The sequence below is a fragment of the Ixodes scapularis genome, unplaced genomic scaffold (genome assembly GCF_016920785.2).
Source record: "Ixodes scapularis isolate PalLabHiFi unplaced genomic scaffold, ASM1692078v2 PGA_scaffold0__279_contigs__length_252992795, whole genome shotgun sequence".
Taxonomy (NCBI): domain Eukaryota; kingdom Metazoa; phylum Arthropoda; class Arachnida; order Ixodida; family Ixodidae; genus Ixodes; species Ixodes scapularis.
In genome coordinates, this window is record NW_024609835.1 from 196,579,314 (window position 1) to 196,588,598 (window position 9,285).

Below are 9,285 nucleotides of genomic sequence, written 5' to 3' on the forward strand. Positions count from 1 at the left end.
AGTTCGTGTTTGCGCCTGATTTTGAACGTATAAAAACAAGTGTTCTCAAGGGTGTCCTGGTTCAAATGGCGGTTTAAATGGTGGGAAAAGCCGTAATTAACCGCGAGGTGATCGCTGAGCAGCAGCAGTGACCTAACTGTCAAGCAAAAGCCACGAATGCAGTGCGGCTGCCTTCTACATCCGAGTACTTGCAGGCTTTTAAAAACCAGAATGCACCCTTTCAGAAACTCCTCATGAATAGAGCCGTTACACATTGCAGAGGCATATGGCGTCTTTGCAGATTTCTGCGAGCTATTTAGGCTGTCAAAGAGACGGTCGATTCTTTCAACGAATCTTGCTGTGTGAACAGCTGTGGCTGGCAATTACTGAAAAGTAACAAGGGCATACATTGCAGCTGCGCAGTGATTGCTAAACACTTGAGCTGCTAGCTTCACCGACATCTTTGACGAGAAGGTCCAATTAAAATGATTCTCCTTCAGCTTTGGCATAGAACGGATCTCAAGTTTATGGCCCTTTTCATCAGCTTCCTTGATGTAAGAACTTTTCACAATGTAATCACCAACTTTTTAGTCGTATTTGAATAACATGTTTCTGAGTCACTTCAAATGGTGCGGAGCATCGAAAAAAAAAGTGACTTGCCATTGATCTCTACGTAAGGCTTTTCGGCAGTTACGATGCTTGAAAAAGAGACACGTTCTGGCACCCTTCAGCGCATACAACATCTACCGGCTCCAGGCCAGCGTCCACAAGGGCGCTGTGGTACTGGAAAAAGAGATCTTTTAGTACATCTGAAGGTGTGCCTTTGTGAGCAAAAAATAGCCAAGCGGCTGCTTCCACGGTGTTCCGACTCCTTTCGCCACGAACATCAGAGCCTAATTTGCCAGCTTTTTGCCTTGCTGTCCACTATGTTCTTCAAGTCTTTCAAACCTGTCAGACGAGGGGTTGTATGAAAGCTGTTTTTTGACGTGCATTTCATCAAAGACTATGCTGCAGGCCCGATCGGCTCGAGAAAAAGAAGCTGCCCGCTCTTTATCAGCTCGAAAATGCCAGGGTAAAATCCAACCTTTAGTGGCACACGCTGAAGCCATAGCTGCAGTGACCTTACTGATGGCAGCCTGAGCAGTCGCCTGCAATACTTATAGCCTTTGGGGCTATGAAAGTAGAGGCCTAAAACCAAGGCTTTGTTGTGGCTGCACCATCTCTGGCCAAACCGTATCACATTGCTCATTCTAAGCTGGGCTTCAATGAGTGCGGCGACAGGAGGAGACACATGAACGCGGACACTCTCAACGACTCCGGCAACAGTCCTCATCCGGCGTTGTCGTTGCAGCCTTCTTTACAGCCTCTTATGACGCTCTTGAAGCTGTCGCACCTTGGCTCTCAGGGCGTTCACCTTCTTGCTGCCGATGCTGCGGCTCTTGCAGGGTGCTGCAATTTGGCAAATGACCCAGATTAGGTCTCCAAGAAAAACTTGCATTCGCCATCAATTTAATAAATGTGTAACCACTTCACGCTCAAGAATATTCCTCAATGATCTGATGTGTCTTTAAACAAGAACAGCAAGTGTGACAAACTACACATGCAATTCAAGTTTAGGAAAGCAGCAGTACATCTTTATGTTGGACTAGGTGCTTCATGTTGGCCAGAGACCTGATAGTCCAAAAAGACAAGGGCGCACACAGAAACATGCAAGTCAGAGTAGGCATCCAAACTGTGAAATGCATTTTCTTAAAGCTTGACCATAGCTTACTTATGCCCATGGCACTCTATCAGTGAAGCGCCCGCACAACAACAGGCAACTAAAGTTTGGCAGATAGGACAAGGGACCACGACAGGCTCAGCATCACAGACATATGACCACAGCAGCTTTTCGATAACTTTAAGAAACACTGTCTTACGTGAGGTTTTGCGGGAAGACTTATGATACAGTGAAACCGGTTCAGCAGTTTTGATTTGACGGTGTTAACACCTGCTTGTGGAACTTTTTTTTTGTCTTTTTGTGTGCTTGACAATGACAATACCGTGAAACAAAAATGTGGTGAACTTTGAACAAACTTCGATTTGTAGCTGCCAGCTAGTCTGTCTGGTGTTATGTGACCCCCTACGTCATCTGCTCTCAAGATAAAGTTTAGTATCCCCTGGTGTTTTTCGAGCCTCGGCTTTTTATTTTTGCGGCCTGATCTTTTATAACTTAACAAAAAAAAAAAAAACTGCAAAAGAAAAAAGTTCGCATGATAGAAAGCACTCACATTTGTGAGAAGGCCCAGCAGCACAGCCAGAGAGAGAGTCTCTAGGCGACGGTGAAGAAACCAAAATCTTCATGTCAGCCACGTCCCCGTTGGAGTCTTGAGCAGGAGCAGCATCTTGACGTAGAGCGCAGCGGTGATCAACCGCAAAAAAGAAAGAAACAAAGGAAAGCTTCTGTAAAAACTGCAAGTAAGAAAGCAAGTTCAACAGAGTGGAAAGTTGGGCGAGTTGGTCGTTCATTTAAGCTGGCAGAAACAGTGCCTCTCTGTGTACTTTTACTGCGCCTGTCTGTATACTCCTTGTTTCCCGCCCTTCGTCAAGTTGCGCTGTTTCTACCGCTTAAGAAAGCAAGCTCATAAAGAAAAGGGAATAAAAAGATAACACAAGCAATATTCGGCCACCACTTATTATGGGCCCCTAGTCGACTGTTCTCTAGTAAAGGGGTATTCACACGAGGGAGAAATCCCGGGGATTTCTCCCCGGCACGTGCGCATCACGAGATGAAAACGCGAGGATTTTGCACATCGCAAAGCCTGGCATTTTCGTCGTGGGTTGCTCGTGCCGGGGAGAAATCCCCGGGATTTCTCTCTCGTGTGAATACCCCTTAAGGTGCACGAGTATGTGTGGTCCAATGAAGCCACAGAAATCCGCTCTGCAAATTTAATGTGAACTTAGCAAAGGAGAAGAGGTTGAAGACCCCCTTATTCCCCTATTTGAATGCATAAAAAGTATATTCACCGTCGTTCATGACAGGTTTAATCCAGAAGACTGGTCGTCAGGGTGACTACAGGAACTCCACCAGTCTGAGTGGCCGGAGTATGTGCAGCTCGATGAGGCTGGCGAAATCGTCTCTGCAAATTTAGCGTGAAGTTAGGCATGGCATAGTAGTTGAGTTCCTTCGTATGTGTCTATTCTAACACACGAAAAAGAAAATCACCTTGTTCCCACGAAAGTTTAATTTCGGAAGACTGGTCGTCAGGGTGACTACAGAAGCTCCGTGAGTCTGAACTGCCGAAGCATGTGTAGCTCAATGAGTGTGTCACACTCACCTTTGCAAATTTATGGTGAATTCGCCTATTTGAACACAAAATGTAAATCACTTTCTTTCATGGGCAGCTTTATTATGGAAGACTGGTTGTCGGCAAGGCAAAATATGCTCTGTGGACCAATATTGACGTTGATTATGTCACCTCAAGCAAAACATGCCATTATAAACGGGCCTGAAATGAACTTCTAGCAGTACCTCTGTCCATGTTCAACCAGCTTTTCCCAGCTAATCTCACCTAGTGCTTTTGCAAAATGCTCAAGTCATGAAGACCATGAGGTAATGCAGTGGTGCTGGCAGTTGCTGCCACTTAATGTTAGTTATAGTGAAAAAGCTCACCATGCACAACTGCTAAACCTGGAGAGCTTTTGCTGGAAATGTCGCCATGTGTCGTCTCTGCAAATAATATAAAAATGTTATGAGCCCACAAAAGCAATATTTCAACCCCATGTAGTAACTATTTTTCTAAGAGCGGATTAACCATGTTTAGTCACAAAGTGCACGGAAGATTTATTGGTCTGCTTACTTTTTGTGGGAAGGACACTTGGAAACGCATTGTGACGGAGGTGTCCAGGGCGCAGGAGAGCTGACTCCTCGAAATGTAAGGAGCAAACTACCCTGTCTCGTAGCTGCCATAGAGTCTTCCCCTGTAGACTTCGGTTGTTGCAGAACCGAACCCAGGCTTCACGCCTGCAGATAAGGCATGGTGCTATGAGGGTGCCGTGAATACTTACGAAAAGAAAATGTAGCCAAAATGACCACAAACCAAAGCAAATCAAATGCATGACATCAACGCTCTGTGTACATCATGAAGAGTAAAAACACCAGTCTTACGCACAGATGCCCAATTATATATCTGTGCTGTACCACTGATAACCACGCCGATAATCACGACACTAGGCTCCTCAGAGTCAGCCGGTACAGGTAAATTTTAATATCGTGGGCACTTTTATAATGGCGGCGCACAACGCTGCGAAGTCAGAGTGATTTCGAAGTTCAAACTATCCTAGTATAACATATTACACCTTCAGGTGTAGTTTCTTGTGCACATCCAGACAACCCTAAAAGTTTTAGGTAAAACTAACAAGAGTTAAGAGAAGACCGAACAAGGGGGCATACATTACACAGCAGGCATGTCACTGACAGTAGCGAAGTCTCACCTTCGAGAGTCGAGGGGAAACCGGTGCAGCGAGGTGCCAGCCGTGCGGGTGTTGCTTTCACACATTTCCACGGAGCACCGTTTCTTTGCGTATCACGCTGTGCTCATCGTCGCAAAAGACGTTGAGCCCCTTGGGCGCAGTAGCGTCCAAGATCCAAGAGCACGATAGCCGAGTTCCCGCGCAGGTAACTGGGCTAATCACACCTGAGCAAACAACAAAACTCCCGAAACGGTGTTAACTGCCGCTAAAACATTTAAAAGCGAAGAGCACGTGGAGGCTCAAACACAAAAAAGCAGACGGACGTCAGCAGCTTGCCTTTCCGCGCGCCACGAGGTCTACAAAAAACTGCAAATATCGCTATTGCTAGTCGGCCTTTTTGCTAATGGCGTACAGAGGACGCTAATAAGAAGTATGCATAATATTAGCAAAAACAAAGACAGTTTTGAATTTTGTAGCGCGTTAAATATAATTGATATTATCTAATAATTATATTTAGCTTGTTTAAAAATACTAATGATTATACTTCTAGTCACAAACTAATTAATTTTAATAATGTTTGTCCCCACCTCTCCTAGTCGCGCTTCAATCGCATCCTTCACGTGACCCTCCAGGTCGATGTCGCTGGCAATTTGTTTTGAACCGCTTTTTGGCCGAAGCTTCGCTACCCATGTACATATACCTTGGCTTCCGCACCGCCACTTCGCCTCCCTTCCTCCTCTCTTCACCCAAACTCCCGCCTTCGTCATCGCTGAAAGTTGAACCAAACTTGGGAAGGTAAGTGCTTGGGCTAGTTGGTGTCCTATTCGAAAAAATAAAGCGAGAAAAGGGAAGGGGGTGCGACGCAAACTACTAGTGTCGCAAAACTATCGATAGTAAACCCTCGACAGTACTATCAACAGTGTTACGATAGTCGACTATCGATAGTTTTCCGGTAGTCGATTAACGTAATATGCCGATGGTCAATTATCCATAGCTTTTCGATAATCGAATTCGTTAGTATTATTAATAGTTTTTTTTAAAGTCGACTATCGATAGTACTACCCAAGTAGCACATCATGCCGGGTAGGGGAAGGGGCGGTATTGATCTCCCGGGATACTAATACCGGCCAGTACCTGAAACGCCCCAAGGGGCGACTTCGGCCGGGCCGAATGCCGGAATCCGGCCGGTACCGGGGACTTATCGGGAAACCGGGATGTCGGGAATACGGGATGTTCCCGGTGAGCTCCCGACACAGATTCCCGGCACGGAACCGGTGTTACGGTAGCAGACCATCAGTGTGCCAGCGTATTTCCGGGTCACAGCCAGTTCAGTTGCGGATTAGTACCAGCGTAATAACAGATCAGTGCCAGCGTAATTGCGGGTCATTGCCAGAGCAATCGCGGATCAGCGCCAGCGTATTTGTCATTCAGTGTACCCAACATAGAACCACTAGAATGCTTGCTGTGTCAGGCTTTAGAGCCTAGGTATGACATCCTACTACATTAAAATTTTGAAGAGCTAGATCTCAGTAGACCAAATTCACTGAAATCTGGAAATGCTCAATTTTTCAGTACGAACTATTTTGAACAAAAAGTAAGGGTTCAAACGAGCTGGTGTACATTGCACATGGTTGAAAAAACCCCGAGGCTGCGGGTAAACGACACAACACTAAAAAGTCTCGAAAAGTCTCTTAGAGACTTTTTAGTGTAGTGTCGGTTACTCGCAGTCTCGGGGTTTTTCAACCACGAACTATTTTATTGGTTTTCATAAATCTTATAGTGCTGACCGTTTTAGTACGTTTTTTTCCGGATTTGAACCGAAACACGCCAGTTTAGTATTTGTGCCGTTTAAAGAAAAAATTTTGTGTGAACAATTTACTTTCTCCGTGTATGCAGTATACTCATGGCAATTATTGTATACTTGTTGAGACGACACGTCCCATTCATCTGTCGCCCAAATGCATATTGTGGGTAATACAAGAAGAGAACGTAGAATTTTTTTTTTTTTTTTACCGTAACGTTCTTCATTGTGACTCGTGCATCCATAGCAGCTAGCTCCTCAGCCAGAGTGTCCCTCATCGTCAAAGGCGGTTGGAACCACCAGTGGAGTGTCCGTCTTTTTAACTATATTGCCCCTGCCCGCCTCCCTGCCTGTCAGCCACTCCTCCATCGCGTCCACGCTGCACCCTTGAGCGCGACTTTGTATGGCACCTGCAAAGAGAATTGTCAGATCACACAGATTAGTTCAGGAATAGGGGAAGCCAATATCTTGCATACTAGCTACACACAAGGTGCTCTTCGCACCCTACAGTTTATGAACGTTTCCTTTGTGTAAATATAGGTCCCTCACCTAGCCTGCAATTCAAAGGTGACGGAAAGAGAGCACAACAGAGGTAACGAATTTGGGTTTGGCTACCGCGCTAAGGTGCAGATTCTATGAAGGCATATGGCTATTTCATGCAACATCCTATTGATCTGAAATGGGGGCGAGAGGGGGCGGGGCGCAGAGATGAGTGGCTAAAAAAAGAGCAAAACTTCCCCAACTGACGCTCTGCAGACCGAGGCCTCTAAATGGTCTTCATTAGATTTTCAACCTGGAAACTAACAGGATAACGAGGCAAGACCAACAAAATATTTTTTCACCGTTACTTCAAAACGTTGCTTTTGAGTACGAAGATTCCGAGAATGCTAACACAGGAGTTATTCATAAAAAAGAATGCAAATTGAATAAAAAAAAACGACAGGAATTGACGACCTAAAGTTTGCATACTGCAAGACTTAAAGGGAAACTGAAGTTGTTATGTAATTGAGGAAAAACATCAAATTTGTCTTCAATTGGCCGCCAAGATCACAAATATCGAGTTTATTTTTTAATCTGGTGCATGGAGGCTGCAGAAATTAATTTCTAATGTACAGCTGAAGCCCCTCCTTCCCGGGGCGTGACTTCATACTAAGAGTTTTCGGAATCTCTGCTTTCGCGCATCTTCAGCGCCTGTCAAACATATGCACATAAACTTTTGCTATTTAAAAAAAAAAAAAAAAGTTACAAATAAACGTCACGACAGGCATCAGAGTGGAAAAATACAACTGGCAAGCTTGAAATTGCACGCGCTGCCCACACGAGCGACACATTGTTTGGCGCCCCAAAGATCCTAGTACGACGTCATGACTGGTCTCAAGATTTTCGCGTTTTCTCGCGTCTAGTTACACCTTCGGGGAAAATGAGAGCGATATTCAGATTCACATGACAAAAAGAGGCCAGAAGTCACCTCTAACTGGTTTTTGTTTTCAGAAGTGTTTCAGCTTCACTTTAATTGTCAACCTACATCAAAGATTTTTCTTGTCTATTGTGCTCCAATAGCAATATCATCAATTTATTAGCTGGTAATGAATATGCATCACCGATGACGATCTTGCAGATCATGACGTCCTTGAACCTTGACTTACCTCGGTAGCTCTGGAGGGAGAACTGCTCTTGGATTTGCTTTGAGAACAGGCGTCCCACCATCTCTCGCACCACCTTTTGCAGGTACTTGCTGTCTCTTAGAGACACCAGCCGCTCCTCCTAGAACGACAAAATGTGTTCTCAACATGTTAATAAAGTTATTGACATGCAGATACAATGGTATCAACATGTCTCGAGTAAGAAAATGTGAATGCCCAGGTAAATGCACTAAGCCATACTATCATGGATCAAAATGTTAGAATATTTACTGGAGAGATAATAAAAAAAATATTTTAATATATGGCAACTCTACCTGTCTTAGACAAAACCAGAAAGATTAAAATATTTCCCTCCATGCTCCGCTAAATCTCATTAATCAGTCACATTCGTTGCATCGTTCTAATCGTGCGCACGTTTTAATGGATCATCTTTGGTATTCAGCATCCACTCAGTAATTTTAATAGTGTATGTGGTTCTCAAAACAGTGCATTAAAGACCCTGCGCATCTTGAATTTGTTAAAGTTTAGTCTGGTGGCTAGTCACCCTCAAAATGTATCGCCTATTTTACGGCTTTACAAAAACTGCCATTGAAAAAGGCATAAAGACCAGGAATTGACCAAAACCGTCGGCAGCACAGTGTGAGTAGTGTTCTTTTCATATTTTTGTTAAGTGCTCACTCAGTGGTGGCCCTGTGGGCCAATGAACAAACTTACTCAGCTCAAGCCCACCACATGTAATAATCGCTTGTGTGACTACCATATGCTATGCCTTGAGACACAGCTACGCATGCACTCACATCCCCTGAATGAAGTGGCGAATGCAATGACAGTTACACTTTCACCTTGAAAAATTTATTTGCTCTGATAGGGTGACCTACAGTTAGGACAGGTTAACATCTCATTTTGGAAATGCACTACTCATGTAAAATAAAGCTGGATTTAATACAATTTTTTCGGCAACTTTTACAATTTTGTTTGGGCAAACGCATATGGTGGGAACGCTCAAAAGCAATTTTGGTCCAGGCTAAAAATAATTTTCAAGCGTGTACATTTACTTCTGTAGCAGATGCTAAAAGCACAAATGAATTTATCGCCTGAAATATATAGATCCCTTGACTATATCCTCAAGTGAGAACAGGAATAAAACAAGATGCCAAATATATACTACAGCATCTTGCTCCTTCTGCCAAGCAAGCGTTAAACACGAAAAGCACGCAGGCGGGTTTCAGCGTGCTCCACACACATACTCACGGCGAGAGTTGTTGCAGGTGCGGAATATAACTTCTAAAGATAAAACGAGCAGAGGTGTCGTAGGAAATCAGCATGATTTATGATTATTTGTAGGCCGACATATTGTAAGCACCCAAAGGAATGTATTGCGCGATTTCACTTCCCCCGTTGTAAAATGTT

The 9,285-nt window shown here is 44.2% G+C and overlaps 1 long non-coding RNA gene across 1 annotated transcript; it reads right to left on the minus strand.

The window, feature by feature from the left end:
* Positions 1–1,310: 1,310 nt before the first annotated feature.
* LOC120842885 lies at positions 1,311–3,080 on the minus strand. Its single transcript, XR_005716029.2, has 3 exons — positions 2,986–3,080; positions 2,250–2,363; positions 1,311–1,428 (listed from the first exon to the last, which is right to left on the minus strand). It is a non-coding gene; the product is annotated as an uncharacterized LOC120842885 (long non-coding RNA).
* Positions 3,081–9,285: the final 6,205 nt, after the last annotated feature.